At 28.8% G+C, this 18,553-nt stretch overlaps 1 long non-coding RNA gene across 1 annotated transcript in view; it reads left to right on the forward strand.

Moving 5' to 3' along the window:
• LOC129980866 (uncharacterized) overlaps nt 1–18,553 on the forward strand; it is a 65,626-nt gene that overhangs the window by 29,498 nt on the left and 17,575 nt on the right. The window contains exon 2 of the long non-coding RNA XR_008785268.1: nt 787–913. This is a non-coding gene — a long non-coding RNA (uncharacterized LOC129980866). The remainder of the gene's footprint in view (nt 1–786; nt 914–18,553) is intronic.

Below are 18,553 nucleotides of genomic sequence, written 5' to 3' on the forward strand. Positions count from 1 at the left end.
CAAACTTAATTCCAAAAATGGATTTTTCTGATTCTTTGAGTTCTGAAACATAGATTTGCCAGAATCTCGCTTTCAAAATTGAAGATTGTTAAGAAACTATGGATAATATTTAATTATAATTTGAAGATTTTTTTTGAATTTTTAACACAAAACCAATTTCCTTTGTCTGTCTATTATTATTGACAACGATTGCCATTTTGAAAGTTTCATCCCAGTTCCTTTTTTATAATAAAGTTTTATCAGTCTTAAATTTTAAGGATAACTATCGTTGCAAACTTATTACAAGAGTCATCAAAGTCAAGTTAAAACACTCAAACTTCAAGCATGAGTTTAACGACAATGGAAATACCATACACAAGCAGTTATAAGCTCGCTTTCGCCTTAATTGAATCTTCAAATCTATACATGTCCTTAGAAGCGTAGGATCCCATACATAACCACGATCCTCATTTTGCCTGTTTGTAATATCCCACATTCATAGAAATGAGACAGACGATGCTGTGTCTCAACAAATTTGCTCTAATATTCTTCCAGCCAGCCATAGCCTCTAGTATGGCAATTACAGAAGCTCTCAAATCTCCCATCTTCACTCTAATACAGGGCCATAACGGCGAATGGCGAAGCGATCATACCGGCCTAATAATATCGGTATTTTCAATTTTCTGAATCGCTTAGCAGCCATTTGGCGTAATTATTCGTAGCTTAAGGGTCTCGTCTTCCGAATTCAAGGATAATTAGTAGTCAGGGATCGCCCGTTTCTAATCACTCTGTATGTCATTTCATTAGGCTACCTCCTTCAGCTAATCCCGTTTTACCTTGGAAGAGCCACTCGAATTTCTCATTGACCGAAACGGATGAGAGGTCTCAACTGTGGAAAGTGGGATCAATCGGCCATGTTGGACCAAGATGGCAGGTAAGCAGTGGAAGTTCTGGTGGATTATCACTAAGAGATTTTGAATGTCCTTCATGCAATGCTAATATTTCAAATTATGAGGCATAGATTAATGGTGCATGATTTTGTAAAAACTAGAGAAGTAAAAAAAGCTACAAATTTGGAATTTTCAAACTATTTTTACCTTCTCGTATTTGAAGTATAGAGAAAATACTATAAAAATTAAAATTTTTAACTCGAGATTTTGACGAGTCTTTACATGTCAGACCTCCCCAAGTCTGGAAAAAATTTTTTGCAGTTATGTCTATCTGTCTGACTATGAACATGATTATTCAAAATCACTTACAGCTAGACTGCTGAAATTTGGTAAGCTGAATTACGAGCAAATTTGCAGATTTCTATCGAATCTTGGGCGAAATTGATTCAAAGAATGTCTGTCTGGTTTTCGAGTACAAGTGGAAATGATATTTACGAAATACAGATAGCCAAGAGATAAAATTTCATACACATATTTAACTTCAAAAATATAGATATTTAATTTTGCACCAAATCCATCAAATATTAGTTGACAATCTGTCGGCCTGTTTTTGCATGCATTTAAAGGTAATAATTTAAAAACGCAATGATTTAAATCAATGAAATTTGGCATGATATTTTGTGATTTCAAGGGTAGATTTGTGTCAAACTTAAGGGTCAGTTGGCCATTGAAAAGGCATCCAAATGCATATACTTATGATAGATTCTGTAAAAATGTAATATTTATGCCACAACCTTTATGCTTACAGAAGGTCCCAATTTTAGATGGAAAAAAGGAGATAAGACTGTTATAGAGTGTATGCGTGAACGTTTCCAAAATATTAATTTTATTCGTTTTGGATAGTAATGATGTTTTTGATGTAGTCGATTTCTGTTTAGATTAAAAATAGGCTTCTCGTTTCAGTACTAGCTGCTTTAAACTAAAGTATTCCTTTTCAGAGCATTCTGGATAAAAAAAATAATCATAATATTATTAATTTTAAAATATTCGAAAAAAATGATGTATTAAATTTCAAAAAATGATGCATAAGACAAGACAAAACAAGAGAAGTTTTCCTTTTATTCGATTCTTCCTATGTAACATATTCATTAATAAACATTCTGCTTAATTGATTGACATGTGAAGTAAGACTTATGTACGATGCTGAAGAATATAAGTAGCCGTTTCGGATATTTATATCTTTAATTACTGCAAATTAACCCTTCCGCTACTAATGGGTATATACGTCTCGGAAAGGAGGCTGTATTCTTCATTGGGTAAATAATACTTAGTTTTACATGGGTCATTGCGGAAAGAAATATTCTTACATGAGACTTAAAATTTGAACCATGCTTAAGACCTCTAAGACTGAATTTTTATCTTTCTCAAGTGCTTTTTTTTTTTTTTTTTGTCATTCATTTTTCATCAAATATTGGCATTTTTATGATTACTATTTTAAATTTTTTAAAATTTAACTTCTTATTAAATACCTTTTAATCTTAATTGTCTCTTAATATATAATATGCATATCATATTCATTACTTTGGGAACATTAGGGAAACATAGCTCTGTTTAAATTATTTCAGGTTTTATTCCTATTGGGAGAGCTTGGAATAATTATTTAAATACTTCCATCTCAAATCCACATTTATATACACATGCTAGCACCTAAATCTATGTCGTCGTTTTTCGTAAATATATAGCATGTTTGCTTATTTGATATGGTTTACAGATCTAAAGCTTTAGTTTGCTTGCCAGAATATTGCTTAAATCATATAAACATTGTGCTGGCTTTTTTTTAAAAATAGATTTTATTTTCAGTCTAAAAAAATGCATTGCAGTTAATGCATAGATAGAATAGTGATATCAGAAATGAAACAATTTTCTGCATATTAATGGATAGAGGTATTTATTTTGTTTATTGCATAGATAATTCGGCAAAATTTATATTTAATCGATAAAATTTCTGCATATGGGGCAACTTAGGCATGCATTCATTAACTCCTCTAACGGTCTTCAAAAACGATAATATTTTCTTTATATACCTATTTACATATGACTTCTAAATATCAGCCAAGAATGGCGACAGAAAACAGATTTAGAAGATGCTGGACTTCCATTAGGGATTATGTTAAAAATTTCTTGTGCTCATGTTTCATAACATCAGGAGTAGTCTCTTGAAAGAAATAAACTTATTTTCTGTTGCCATAAAATATTGATGTTTCTCCCTTGACTCTCTCTTATGACAGTTTTGACATTCTAAACTGAGCTAGGGAGTTCACACACATTGGAAATTCGGGAAGGTGTGATTCCACTTTCAATGTGGATCACACCTTGATCGGATTATATGTTTCATTTTAAAGTAACTAAACTAGAAAGAAACGAAGTTACTCTCTGAAACACACATGGAGATTATTGATCGTTGAAGGTCGATAAGTTAATTCTGAGACAAATCCTGGCAATATTAATGATTGCCAAACGAGACTCGGGACGCTTTCCATTCATCAGAGCGGCTGAGCAAAATATTCTGAAGCATCCGATTTTTCTATGGATCTTCTGTTGCGAGCTGTTTCTCTTCGTTTAACTGTCCACTTTATTTATAGGGGCCTTAATTAAGCCAACCCAAGAGATTATTAATAATGCTACTCATTTTTGAAAAGTCTGAAGAATAAATATGAAATGATGGTACTGTTGTGAATATTTGCAGTTATCTGAGATATTCAGAGCACAATTTTTTTAATACAACGACAAATTATAGTCAGATTTATGGGAGAATTATGATTGCGTAGTTTTAAATATTTTCTAAAAACAGTAGCATGCTTTTGTTGGCAATTGATTTAAAAATATTTCCTTCTTTGTTAAAAACTAAAAAAAATTTAATGTTTTATCAAGTTTATCAGGTTTTTAAAGACATTATTGGAATTTCTTTTTGCTTGATGGAAACAGTTCAATGATTGCTTTTCCTATAGAATTCAGGTGGTAGAAAGTATGAATCTTTCTCGATAATATTTAGTACTGATAAAGTTTAGCTAAAAGTAAATTAAAATAACCAAAAACTGTGCAAACTTAATTATTCCATTACTTTTTAAAAAAATTGATCTATTTTATTTCTACTTCTTAGGTTATATTCGTTTTTTAAAATATATATATATAATGGTTGAATACAACTACTTGCTAATTTTTAATTTCTGTCATTTAATAAGTATTGAAAGCACATCTATTACAAAGATTATTAGATTAGATTATAACATTACAATATTAATTTTTATCAAATCCCTTTATAATATGATACTGATCCTTATGAATTCAGTACGAGATCTGAAAGGCGGTATTTTCAATATTAGAATAGACATTTTAATTAATATTACAATTATACAGATTTTCTTTCAATCATAAGGATCACATTTAAGATAATTATTTTTAATGGAAACAATAAACAGTAAATAAGTCCAACGTTTCATTCTATGTATTGAACATGAGTTTCATTTGCTGTATGTAAAACATTGAATAGGAAGTCCAAATCTTGCATTTTGAAGTAATTATTCTTTGGTTACTGAAATCACTGATGTAACAACTCGAAGAGTGGAAGGCATATACGATCCCAGTTGCGAAATACTAATATCTGTGTCTCCTGTGCTTGTGAATTCCCTAAAAACAGTTCCGATAATGTTTCGTTCTGATGTGCGAAACCGATAGAACGATTAGAATGTATTTCCTTTTGCATATACTACCATCATCTGTGAATTTCTTTCATTATTTGCAAATTTATGTATGACAATGCTGTAATGAACTTGCACCGTAATTCATGTTGTAATCCAATAGTAGATTTGCGGCAAAAAATAATTACTTGTTATGCATCTTAATTTACGTAGTAATTCAATAAAGGATTGAATCTTCATATACTCCAGTATATAAATTGGGTTAATTATGCTTAGTTGATAAATAGCCTTTAATTTTAATAATGAATGTATGCAAAATTGATTTTTAATATTATTACCATCAGTATCTCTAATTTCATTCTATTGCTTATGGAGTATTTTAATTTTTGATTTCAATTAATATTGGGTACAAAATATTCATTTATTGCCATTATTATTTTTTATAAGCCTTGATCAATAAATCAACTCACAATCCCGAATTTTAATTTATGACCAAAAAGAAACCTGTTTTCTAGACTGGAAAATAAGTTTAATAATTCCTATAAGCATCTTTTCAAAAGGGTTTTTTTCGAAAATAAACGGAAAAGACTTTATTTCTCAGTTATATCAAGGATACAAAAATTGTTTTTTACTTAATATTATTTGAGCCCATAAAAGAAAAGAAAATTATTAAAATGGGAAAAAAGAAAATATTTGTAAGTGCTTAAACCAAATATAAAATCTGTGATAAGAAATCCAATTTAATGGAATAATTTAAATTTTGTCTGTTAATAACTTTAGCAACAATCATTTTTTCAAAATAATCTTATATATTCATCTTTGTGGTTGTTGAACATTCTGTTGTTGTTAACTTTAGTTAAATGTGAGAAAATAATGCTTAGCAATTATTCAACAAGTCGCTTTCTATGTGGAGAAATATTTAACCTGTTGCATCAAACGTTTGTGTCTCCTCTATTATAACCAGGGAATAACCCGTTTAAATATAAATTTCCAATTTCCTATCAGCCTGAAATATTGATGTCTTTTCCCATGGCATTCTCATGGTTGCGGCAAATTTACTGGTTGTTCAAATAAATCTAAATAGGCTTTAAAGAAGTATAATAATTTTATGTTCATATCCTAATCGGTTTACAGGTTCCCTTTTAAAACAACTAATATCCTAAAGAAACAAAGTTCCTCAGCTGCACTCTTTGGGGATTATTAATTGCCAAGGATCGATAAGTTAATTCTGAGACAAATCCTGGCAATATTAATGATTGCTATACGAACCGGGGAATTTTCCATTTATTAGCAAGAGGTTACACAAAATATTCTGACGCATCCGATTTTTCTAAGGATTTTCTATTGCGAACTTACGCTAGTTTAACTGTAACCTTTATTTATCGCAGACTTCATTTAGGCAACACAAGGGATTATTAATAACTTTGCCTTATGTCAGAGATTATGCGATGTTTATTTTTGCATAAGTCTGGAGAGTAAATGTATGAAACTGTGGCCCTGTTCAGGATTTTCCTAAGTTTCTGAAGGGAACAGAATTTTTCAAAAATGTACGGATTTTAATTATTGCTGTCGATAAATTATGAATTGTGACTCTTGAATATTTTCTTATGGAAATATTACTGTTTTTTTTTTTCATCTTAACTAGGGTTTAAAAAATATTTCTTCCGCCATAATTAATAAATTTTTCCGAGAGAAGTTTCTTTTTTTTTGGCGTTAATGGATTTTCTTCCTGTTTATTAAAAACAGGTCAATGATTGCTTTTCCTATAGAATAAAAAAAATCGTCAAATTTTGTCTTGAGATTGAAAAAGAGCGTCAAAAGTTATTTTAAAAGAAAAAAGTTATTGAAAGTTCATATTTAAATGATTACTAAATTTGGATTCAGTAAATTTTTGTAAATTTAATTATTCAGATAGTAATTCAATTTTTCATGTTATATATAATTCAACAAGTGTTTTTTTTTCAAAAGAATAAGCTATGTATGTCAAAAATACTTTTCAATGTTTAGAAAAAAACAAGCAATTTTTTGGAATATTAGGAAATTGTGATTAATATCGGAAAAAAAAATATTTTACTCTTTCAACCATTTTTTTCTACACATTTTACTAACAATAATTTCGAATTTGAAAAGATGTCAACATGTATTACAGCAAAGTTTCGGAGAGAGGTTTTACATTATTTCAATAGTATTAAATGCAGCTGGAAAAAAAACTTTGAAATAAAAATATAAAAAATTCAGCTTATTTCGATCATGAAATTTTGCAGCGAGATAATTTAAAATCTGATATAAAAAATGTTAATGAAAGATATGAAATCGAAACGAAAAAAACCCAGGATTTTACCGAAACAGTGTAATTCGCCATCAGTTTTTCTAAAAATATATATTTAATAAACTAGAATTTCTATTAAAGTAAAAATGTTGGAAAGATGATTTTCTGCAGATATATCATCTGTTCGTATTTTATTCTATATTCTTAATTTCTTAAAATTTTTCTTTATAAAATTGCTTTAGTTTTGTTCTTATATTTAATCTTTAGAAATTTATATTGTTTTTATTATTGCTTAATTTACGTTTTAACGTTATTTTACATATTAGAAAGTTGCTTTCACAAATTATATATTTAGATAATATTTTTTCGAGGGAAAAGCCTTATAAATTATAATCCAGTGTATATTTATGTTAAAGAATTATGTTTTTGAACTATAAAATAAGTAATGTCTTTTTAAAAAGAAATTACAATTTAATGGCTATTTAATATAAAAAAGGAAACATTTCATGATATTAATTAATTGAAATATAGAGTTTAGAAATATAGAGTTACGGAAATAAGTAATAAATATTTTTTTAACCATCTACAAAATTTTAAACAGATCATTGGATTAATTTTTAATTAGAGTACTTTTGTTTTGTCTCTTTCCAGAGAAAATATTTTCTTGATACTTTTGATTTTTAACTGATATATTTTTTTTTCATAAGTGTTTTTTTTAATTGGTTGTAGTCAAAAATTTAAATATTAATATTTTATATCGTTTTTTTTAATTCATTCCGAAAATATTCGCATGCCTTAATAATTAATCCTCTGATAAATTAAAATTATAAAAGTTGAAAATTATGACACTGAAATTGAGGTTTTTCATTCAATTTAAAAACTTTATTTTCATCAGATGGTATTATTTAACCTGGAATTTTAAAAAAAAATCACTCATTTTAGAATGATTATAGGCTGGGCACATATAGTAAATTATTTTATACACAATTTGACATATTTGTTGCAAAATACATTCATAACCTTTTGCAAGACAAACTATTGCATGTTTTGGCCTTTAAAATTTGACATTTGTGACTACTTTGATGACCAACGAAGAAACTTTTACAAAATTTTAATCAACATTTCCAATATTAATTTCAATTTTAATACCCCCACCCAATAACTTCAGAGCATAATGTTTCCCAAACGGCATTTTAGAATACAAAATCATTTTTTCAATGGCATCAGTTTTACTGTTGTGTGGACTTTTCTTGAATTTAAACACACTTTGAAATTTTATTATTAAATATATTTTACAACAATATTTTGCATCGTATTATTGCTATATTTTTACTCAACCACGTTTCTAAAATTTTAAATAGAATTTTTGTATGTGCACATTACCTTTCTGATTAAGAAAAATAAATGTTTAAAAATATTAAAAACAGGCAAATCAAACTTATGACATTATCATGCAAATATATCAAATCTAATTTAAAACTTTCACATATACGATTAACGTTCACTGGGTTGAATTACTTTTTATAGGAATTATTTGCAAGATATATATTTGGATGTGTAAATCTTAAAGTTTTGAAAATATTTATTATTTGTTAAATAAATTGAAAATTTCCAGTTATGTCGTATTTAATTGCTTATAATAAAATCATAAAAATCATACAAATTCTTATATAATGATATTCCCCATTACGCTGAAAGTAATATGTTTAACAATTTTTTCATTTCATATGTATTTATATTTAGTAAAATTTATATATTTATCACAAAAAAATAACCAATCCCGTATCCTACAGCCAAAGTTCCAATTCCACCAATGTTTGTTTCATATGATATCTCATGCCGTTAGTCATGAATATTGCCCTATCCTTTTTCACCTTTCACTGTAAAGAAAAATCTCAAAAATACGACTATCCTATATATTCTGTTTGAAAAAGAAACAGGTTATAGTTCCCAGATACAACCGCATTACGGGTTTCAAAACCTTTTTATTTCATATGAAACTCATGGCTCCTAGATGCATTATAAATGATTGCCTGCTTCCACAGCCTTAAAATTTTGTAAGAAATGGCAAAACAAAACTTTAAGTGAGCAATGGGACTAATTTTGCCAATTAATAGAAAATACAAACGAATTAAAATGCTCTATGCTTAGTATTAAATTTTAAGTTTAGAATTTTGATGTGTTAATATATAGTCAACCATAATTTATGATATGATTAAATTAATAGTATTAATTATTATTAGTAGTAGTATCAGTTAATATTATTTTTTGTATTATTACTATTAGTTAATATTAAACTAGCTTAAGTAAATAAGTAGTTAAGTATATATTGAAGTAGTCTAACATAAGCCTAGTAAGTGTATATTGAAAATATATTCATACTCAGCATAATAAACTTCATATCAGATCGACAAATTAAATTTTACTGTTTGATCAACATTTTTCCATATAGTAATTGCAATTCCCTAAATATTATATACTATAAATATGATAAAATATTTCCTGAAATTTGTTATTGTTTTTCTTCATTTTTAAAAAAAAAATATATTTCTGATTGTCTGCACAAAATTTAAATCCTAGTAATGAATGAATCGCAAGAGAGAATTGGAAAGCGCTAATGAATCTTTTGAAAACACAAGCACAAAAAGAAATAAATAAATAAAAAAAAATAGTGTAACGGTCAAAGAATTCGAATGACTAATGAAGATTATCAGAATCGCACAATGAGAGGCACAAAAAAATAAAGAGAAAAGTCACATGGCTCAGGATGAACAGAAAATTAACTTCAGAGACAAAAGCAAATCATACAACTCAAACAAAAGCATTGAAGAAAGGAAGATCCTTTAGAATTTAAGTTCTTAAACTTGTATAAAGCATTTCTTGAATATAATTGGAAGTGTAGAATTTGTAATTTACTTGGTGCATTCTGTACATTCTAAAGAATAAGAATAAAATAAGTTTGCTATAAAAAAAAGCCAAAAAGTTCATTCATTAAATCCTTAAGTACTACTTCTTATTTGATTTAATACCCTGGGAAACTTCGAGAATTAATCACTTTATGTCAATCGAACCTCCATACTGCGCAAATAATGTTATTTCAACTTAAAATACCTGAATTTCTCTATTTTACATATCAAAATACAACCATGTGCACACTACATTAAGTTTTGCTTTATTAATCTACTTTATATTCTTTTATAATGAACATCGATTCTCAGCGGCTAATCTTGGACAGTGGAATATTTCAATTACAGAGTTCATCTTATGATTTTGATTTTATGATTGACCTCAACAAACAAATTAAACTGTTATTTTATATTTGGTGCACACAGTGAGCTATATTTGGATCTTGCGCCTTAATTAAACCGTTTACCATCTGTGTAGGGAGTATAAGTGTTGTACTCCCTTCCAATTCCAGTATTACAAAGCATTAACAATTTTTTTAGTATTGATTTCTTTTGTTGGCATCATTTGTAAAGGCTTTTTGCTTTTTTTTTTTACTTTCGAATTATCACATTTTCAATTTGAAAATTTTTATTGTTTAACAATAAAAATATCGGCATCTCAATGATCATTTGGCCACTAACGATAGGTTTGTGGTTAAGAACCTTCCATAATGGTCAATTATAAAACGTTATTGTTGTAAATTTAACTTGAGTGGGGTTTTTTTCTGCCTTGGACCTGGAATTATCAAGAAATTAATGAGAAAAAGCATTTTAACCGCATAAAATATAATTCATTTTGATTATAACTGAAGCTTTATTAATAAGAACAAATTATTTACAAAATTCTAAAGTTTTTGCAAGTTTTGTTAATTCTAAAATATATTTAGTACGCTGTTATTTTAAAAATTAAGTCAAATCTTTATGTAATATAGTTTGAAAATTTGTATTATAATTTTCTGAATTCATCTTGCTTAGGAAACAATTTGTAAAGAGTTTATTAAAGCAGCAAAATTCCCTTCCTACTATTTATTTTTAATTTTGAAAGCGTCGTTTGATTTCGCAACTTTGGTATCTATTTTTCAAGATTGTTTATGATAGATATATCTTTGGTTTTAAGCTACTTATTCCTTTCTTCGTTAAAAGTTAGAGAATCGCCTTCTATTTTCAGGGAAAATATCTAAATATATCGAAGACAAAGCTTTCAACCAAAATCTGTACAGATAAATCTGCAATGGCTAAATCATTTATGAGATCTGGATAGATCATCAATCTGTCTGTTACAGAAAAAGGCAGAAACTCATTACCTATAAAAATATTTTAATCGAAAAAAGTAAAACCTGTAACACAGGACACCTTCGTGATATTTGAAAATGTTAATTTGATAATAGCTCTTATAATTATTTTGACCGCTTTATTCTTATAATTACCACTGTTTACTACAATTACTTGAGGTTAATATTAAATTATTCACTGCCAGATTGTAATATGATTTGAAAGATCACATTTTTGTTAAGAGAGTGCATTTTATGATTGGAATAATGTGAAAAAATAATGATAATCTTATATTTTTTTTGGAGGGGGGGGGTCTCAGTGACAAGAATAATCAAAGCACTAATGAGGAAAATTGCAGCGTTTTTTTTTTTTCGGGATTTAGTCGTTTACGATTAATATATTGTTCCAAATTGGAAGAAATACAAAAGGGCCAGTGCCATTACAATTGTTAATATTGTTACCAAAATTCAGTTTTCGCCAGAATTCATCTCGCGGATTTGCCTTTTTACCTTCGGTGAAAAAACTCGTAGATATTCATAAATTTTTGTTATTTTGTCTCTTTGCAATTCCATGTGTCGGATAACTGGATACAAGGCATTGAAAAATATTTTTAAAATTAGGAACGATGGCTACTTTTGTTTCAATATTGAAGTCCATGCTTCTGATACTTATTACTTACGGCTTTCTCAAGGCGAGTTTGTCATTTTACCTTTTCTTTTAACTCTCGTAGCAACCTTTTTCTGCTTTTATGGGCTGCCCATAATATACATTTTTTAAACAGGGAATTCATAAGCCAAACACATCGCTTAGAATGCAAATACCAAAAAAAATATTAGTCCTTTTGATTAGACTATTTAATAATATGAGGTCTTTGATCTCAGTAAATGCGTTTTTGATTTAATAGGACAATAAGGATATTTGTAATTTTGCATACCTTATTTTTTGTTCAAATGAATGCTTGCATTGAAATTAATTACCTCAAAATGCTTTGAGACCACTCTAATTGCCGTCTACTTTTTCTTGCATAAATTTAACTACTGTTTCTATGTCGTTCAGACACTCCAAACATATTTATATGCCCGCCATTACAATAATTTTTCTTAATGTGTTGGAAATCTTTTGCTATAAACTATCTAACAAAAGGGCAAATTGTGATGGCACATACAGATTAAGCTATATAAAAATCTGAAAAAAAAATTATCTTGTATCTTCAAGTATCTCTAATTCCCTTTGAAGTAAGAAGTAGAGAACCTCTAAGAACTGAAATAAATAATGCATCATTATTGTGAAAAATACAACAAGATACAATAGCATATTTTAACATCTACAACTAATTTTTTGTTACGAATAGAAAAATAAATTTGTTTAAAGTAAACTTATTAATTTGTGTATAATAATCATCCTCTAATATCAATTCTTAATAGCATCAACAGATGTTAAGACGCAGAATGTAATACTTGTAATGCTTACTTTTTGGAAGTTAAATCAGATAAATATTTTTATTCAGTATAATAAGCTTTTTTTTTCAAGCAACAACAAATTAAACTAAGCAAACGGTCAGTAAAAATTGCATTAAAGATATAAAACTTCCAAATTTAGTCATAATACAGACTGATGTAGATAAAAGCATAATCGAATAAAAAGGGCAACATCCCTCGCATATAAAATTTTGAAAGATCTCCACCAATCACTGATCACATTTCAAGAATTTTTGTTTAATACGAAAGCTTATGAATTTTAAATATACCAACAATGGTCTCTTGTCCTTTATTTTTTCATTTAACAGAAAATTTTCAAAAATACCACAATACATACATTTTAAGAATTGAAATTAATAAACACCCCTAACATCTTATCGAATTGGACAATTTCTATTTCATTTGAAAACGCATGACGTTTAATCTCAGAAATGACCTATTTCCCCCTCTTCTCTTCTATTCATCTTCAAGAGATATCGTAAAATAAATCGTGACATAGCATTAATCCTTGATACTTTGACCGATTCCACTAATTAATTTCACCACTTGTGCCCATATCTCGGCACTCTTATTGCTTCGTGTTTATTATGAAATTGTAATCTAAAATTATATTTCCATTGATACGAAAAGATGCATTTCGTCACAGTTGTTCTATATACAAAATAATTGCTATTAAATTGATGGGCGATCAGCTGGTCAACGAATACGACCAGTATATCATTAAAGCTAATGGTTAATATATATTGGCAGCTGTGATGAAATTGATTTATTGGTTTATATGCTTGATGAATATGGTTTAGCATATATATATGCAACTATGCATCATTATTAATATGTTGATCAATATAGAAGATAAATTTTACTGGCGAAAATTATAACAAAAATTAATAGTCAAACTAATCTTTTCCTGCCATTCTTAAGTAAAATAGCATCCTATTGGAAGACACCTTAGATATGGGAATCTTCCGGCAGAGTGGTTGGTTCTCGCCACTGATGGGTAAAGAAATAATGTGAGATCGACCGATGACCGGGTTTCCCTCGAGAAAGGTTGTATGGTTTTGACCCTTAGGACAACCTTTGTTTCCCCACCAATGTTGCCTCTGCCGTCCGGTCATCCAGATTTTTTCAATGTGCCTCAGAGTGGGTCGAAATAATGAATGGGTGATTAAAGAAAATAACATTTAAATTTGTATTTATTAAGAGAGAGTGTAATTATTTAAAATTTGAATCGCATTATACGTATATCCCGTTAGAAATGTGAATCAACGTAGTTTGATACGATCAATCAAATATATATATATATATATATATATATATATATATATATATATATATATATATATATATATATATATATATATATAAGGATATCATTTTATGAGTACTATATCCGAAGATTTGACAACAAATGTTATATAAATAAATAGACGAGCAATTGTAATTTTTAATAAATGACTTTTATTATTACAAATTTATCGAAAATGGATAATTTTAAGCTTAAATATCACAAACATATTATCCAATATTGTCGCAAACAATAAGCATTTATTAAATTAAATTTTTATCATGTGAGAAGAATCTTTTTTTACAAATATTGAAACTCATAAATTTAATTTTTTTCAATGAAAATGCTTAACATTTTCTAGTAATTTCAATTAAAAAAAAAGACAGGCAATGCAGAAAAACAAAAGGTGGCCGCTCAAATATATGGGAATTTAAAAATGACTCATTTATCAGATAGACCAATCCAGTGAAATAATCTGAAGTTATTTTTCCTTTGTCCGTAATCCATCTTTCAGCCATGGGATGTTCTCAGACATTCTACCCATCCTGTGCCATTTACTTGGAAAGAGAAAGAAAGCATAATATCCTACTTCCTTTCAAGGCAAATATTCATCCTTAATAAGAAAGGAGAAATATTGTTTGAATCAGAACAATTTCAAGTTTTGGTAAGCGTAAAAACAACACATAACAGAAGCTTTGAGTCATTATCAATGCAATGGCTAAGAATGAATTGGAACTTTGATAAAACGTCGTTTATGTAAAAATGAGAAACTTGTAGACGGTGTTTTGTTGTATAAACTAACATATATCTGTAATAAAATCAATTTAAAAATAGCCTTGAAGGATGTAATACACAGTATTTTAAAAAAGTTCTTTATTTTTCGAAAAATAAATACCAATTTAAACTTTTCCAACATACCCTGGTATTCTTTAATCTTTTCACACTTTATTCAAACTCAATCGCATTAAAATTCAAAAGGGGAGGGATATTCCCATAGAAACTAATTTGACGGCGTTTCATTTCGATAAGCGATAAATATTTACTTTTAATACGCATTTAAATCACCCTCCTTTTTGCCCTGGTGTGATTCTAAATAAGGCTCGAAGAATTCCATTAAAATGCAGCATTTGTATTACATTCTCTGGTCCAAAAACATCCCAAGAACAGATTATATTCGACAGTGTTTAAACCCTGAAGGCTTAGACTTCAAGTCAAACAAACATGCGCAACAATGAAACAACATCTGTATCTCATTTTAACAAACTTCAAAAATGCCACTTTCCTAAAGAAAAGAAAAACGAAACTTAATAATTGTCAGCGAACAAGCAAAGAACAAGTTTTTATTTTCGCTATCTTTCAAAACCCCTCTTGCTTTACACATCCAACAGGCAGAAATGGAAACCTGGAATTAAAATTTTCCTTTTCATACAATCACCCGAAGCCTTCAAAAGGCTTAATGCAGAATCGATAGCCATACAGTTTAGGAAAGCGTCAGACTTTAAATTCGGCGCTAGAGGGCCGTCTATTTATCAAACGTAATTTTCGCAAACCCATCCCCTTGCCTTGCCTGAAGGGTTGTAGAGGCAGATAATAACAGGCACAAATGTTTTGGAGCTTTCTTCGGTGGAAGATAATGAAGACGTATGGATATTCATGTGGCCGTATAGTTACAGAAGGAACTTTCTTTTATTTTAATGACCTAGCCAAATGAAGCAATGACGTTTGTTTTATGATCTGGAGGTGCATTTTGCTATTGAATGGTTGTTTTCTCTCGTGCTATTTGAATCGAAGGCACTGATACTTTGTTAGATGGTAAAGAGAGAAAGAAATAGTTTTAAATGTTGGTTTTACAACACTTCCTATTCTCATGGGTAAGAATAGAATAAGTAGGAAAAAGAAATTTACAACTCCATTGATTACCATTTAACTCTGATAGCGATTATTTGTTTGTTTTTCTGAAATTTTTAAAAGGTGCATCTTTACATTTTGTAGTACGTCATATAGTACATTTATAATAAATGACAAGATAAACTTGAAATCAAGATTTAGGATTTCTTATCCGCATAGCCTTAATTTAACATTTGTACCATTTATAGATTTGCTATGAATTCCAACAAAATGCACTTGCTGTAAAATGAAATTATTAGTTATACAAGAAAAAATGCTAAATGATCCTTATATAATATCTAAATCATTTCTTTCAAAAACGATAATGACATTTTGCATTTTTGTAGCTATGTTGTTGCAGATGGGCATTTTTTTCGTTTTAATGATGAAATGAAATGAAGCAATGATGTTTGTTTTATGATTTGAAAATATTTTATGATTGAATATGGTTTTTATATTGGTGGATTTTTTCTTTGGATATTTCAATTGAATTCATCAGTATTTAGCGACAATACAAAACGAATGAAAAAAATTACGAAATTCTTCTTAGTCTTATGGATTTTTTTTTTTCATTTCTAATCATGTCTAAATAACTTTTAATAATGTTCTTCTTAAAAGCACCAACGGATAAATTTCATAGTTTCTTCATTACTTTTTCATTGTCACAAAATATAGATAATTCATTCAAATAGCCAAATAGATAATCCAAAGAGATTTATAGCAGATGTTTATTAACTTTCCTTTAGTTTCGTCTCTAAACTCTGAAATACAACCATGGTTTTTGAAACGTATTTTCTATAAAAGTTCAATAAAATATGAATATCTAAAAATTTTCTAACTATATGAACTTGGTTTAACATTTATATCTTCTGCAAGGTTAACTGTGGTTTGTTAATGAGGGTTTGGCCTCGGTACATGAGGAATTCAAGTTCAAAGTCCTACATAAACAAATAATTAATTTAGTAAAAAAAAGTAAGCGGTCTGAAGCATATTGTATTCTTCGAGACTGAATGTCTTCCTCCCACCTTGTATGGCACCACCCTTTTGAAAGAAAGACCTGTAGGCTCAGGTATCGTATTTACACTTTAACTGCATCTCAAAATTAAAAGATGCTTTCCAAAATATCATCTGGTGGTTTAAAAAAATCTCTAAGTTATTTTGGAATGAAAGAATATATTACTCTATAATGTGCATAGATGGCACCATGAGTATAATGTAGTTACGGAAATTATATCTTCTTAAAATTTTCTATAATTATTTTCATAAAAGGTGTAATTGTGCAAAAAGGAAAATAAACATGAATGATTCTCATATAATTGAAAGATGTGCAAATTTAGACGTTTTTTTTTTTAATCCTTTTAACAATATCTTAGATATAATTGTAATAGATTAACTTAACGAAAGCGGAAGAAGAAAATATGATGTTAATTGGCGCAGGGCTTAAAAATATCTTAAGTATACTTTATATGTAAATATGTAGTAATATTAAAAGCTTTGCATCTTTGCAATGGCATCTTCTATGCTCATAATTTACACGAAAACTCAAGTCAAAACAAATCCTAAATTCGGATAAAAACAAATAGTTATCAGCAAGGTTAATTTTATTCGTAATGTTCCCGAACATTCAAATTAAATCCAATTTTTAAAACATGATTGCCAACTACTAAATACAAAATAAAAAAAATAGTAATGTTTATCAGCTGAGGTGAGGAAAGTTTTAGTTTATACAATTTATTGAAATTTTTGTGGCGGGTTTTTAATTCTATATTATTCTTTTTTGATTTTATATCTTCTATACTTTTACCACATATAGTAAGTATTAACCGAAGTAAAAAGCAGATAGTTTGCAAATGATGAATATGATAATTTCTAATACATTACGGTGACATATGGTTAATTTGTGCAACGATGCATTAACATGATAAAATTAATTGCAAATGTCATTTAAACATGCATATCATAGTGTGTATACGACTGTCAATAATGTACAGAGTATCTCTTCGTTACAAGGATTATAAACTTCTATGAACGATGAGAAACATTTAAGCGATTCGGAATCACGTAGTAATATTGTATCAGAAATACTTGTCAGACACGGTAAGTGGCATTGTGCATGTGGTTCGATTCCGGGCATTCCTTAAAAGAATTTTGATTTTCAGCATTCCATAGCAAGATTTAATTATCCTAATCAATGACCTAATAGCTGTTCTTGGGAACAAAACATGATTATAAGCAATGACGTAGAAATGACGTCACAGCTGACGCCAGCATATTAAAATTTAGATCCAATATGCACCAAAAAAATTACGTAATAATGCCATTATAATTATAATATCATATAATTCACCAAGACAAAACCCTTTTCCATCTCCCACATATGCATATTGGTATTTCGATAGATGATTTCATTGTAGATGCTAATGTAACGGGTCACCAATGTAGCTGATGTTGTTGCGCGAAGTGAGTCTGACGACTTTTTGGTTGCTGTGGGTAGATATCACCACAACTGTACGAAGGTTGAAGGTATCGCGTCCGGTTCACCAATGTGGCAGATTTGCGATGAGCGAGATGGAACCTGGGACCTTGTGGTTTGCAGCCGAGTAACAAGACCATAATACAAAAGCAATTGTCTGTGTAGCGTAGCTTATAAGCTTTCACTAATCATCAAAACTTTATTAGTTTTTTAATTAGAAGAAAGCATTCATTTATTTACTATTTGCATACACGTTCTTCTTATTATTATTTGTGTTCAGTACATATATGTGCGGAGAAAATCTCTCCATGCAATTTTTTTTCCAAAATTTATGATGTGTATAACTTGGCCATGAGGAATTTTTTCACAGCTTTGAC

This window comes from Argiope bruennichi, chromosome 8, assembly GCF_947563725.1.
Source record: "Argiope bruennichi chromosome 8, qqArgBrue1.1, whole genome shotgun sequence".
Lineage (NCBI taxonomy): Eukaryota > Metazoa > Arthropoda > Arachnida > Araneae > Araneidae > Argiope > Argiope bruennichi.